This window comes from Acyrthosiphon pisum, unplaced genomic scaffold (assembly GCF_005508785.2).
Source record: "Acyrthosiphon pisum isolate AL4f unplaced genomic scaffold, pea_aphid_22Mar2018_4r6ur Scaffold_21631;HRSCAF=24446, whole genome shotgun sequence".
Taxonomy (NCBI): Eukaryota; Metazoa; Arthropoda; class Insecta; order Hemiptera; family Aphididae; genus Acyrthosiphon; species Acyrthosiphon pisum.
In genome coordinates this window covers 11,217-12,177 of record NW_021771120.1, presented here as the reverse complement: position 1 = coordinate 12,177, position 961 = coordinate 11,217, and positions in this window count along the sequence as shown.

Sequence of the window (961 nt, the reverse complement as noted above, 5' to 3'; positions counted from 1 at the left end):
CCCATTACATTTTATATACGATCTGAAATCGTTAGGATCAACTGTAATGTCGAATGTTAAATTGGTAAGTTTTTACTATATAGTCATCAATTGCTCTAAACTCGTTGCTTAATATCTTCAATTCATAACAACCCTCTTTCCAATGTAATAAAACATATCATAGGATCATTATTGTTTTCATTCTCAGCTACTTGTATAGAAAATTTATTATTATTATCATTAATATTTGGAAACGAATTAAATGACTGTAAACATAACAAAGCTATTTCTGAGTCCTCGTAAAGGTTTATAGGCGGAAAATAATTTACAGATAATATGGTAGCATTCCCAGTTAAACTTAAAGTAACTGACTCATACATTACAAAATCTAAGATATAAATTTAATGATGAGATCCGTGACGTTTAATATGCAGAACAACTGTTAACGTTTCGTTAAAATTGTCAATTGGATTATTGTTTTGGTCAACTAACTGAACAGTAATTGAATTAATATCTGTTTTGTTTAATCTGTAATATATAAGGTTTACCGGAGATTGAACAACCTTTGTTCCTGTTCTCCCACTCGGGAAAAACTCATATATCGAATGGCTTTGAAGTTGGTTGTTGAATGACCCATGTGCTATATTACACATTACTTTTATAAAATTAATTGTGTTTAAATTTGCAGCTTTATCCGATCAATGTTCTTCATGAAACGGTCCACATTCTTTCTTTCTATACCCAAAAACAGGTGCTATACTATACGGATGCTCAAAGTTTAGTATTCCATTACATTTTATATACGTTCTAAAATCGACAGGATCAATACGTACACTGAATGTCAGCTTTGTTCCGTAGACTTTATTAACTTGAGATAACTTTACTACCATATATTTGTTAATATCTTCTATGTCACGACATTCGACTGGGCACAAAACATTGAATTTTTGCTATTCTATCTGGAGGAATTGATTTTATTCTC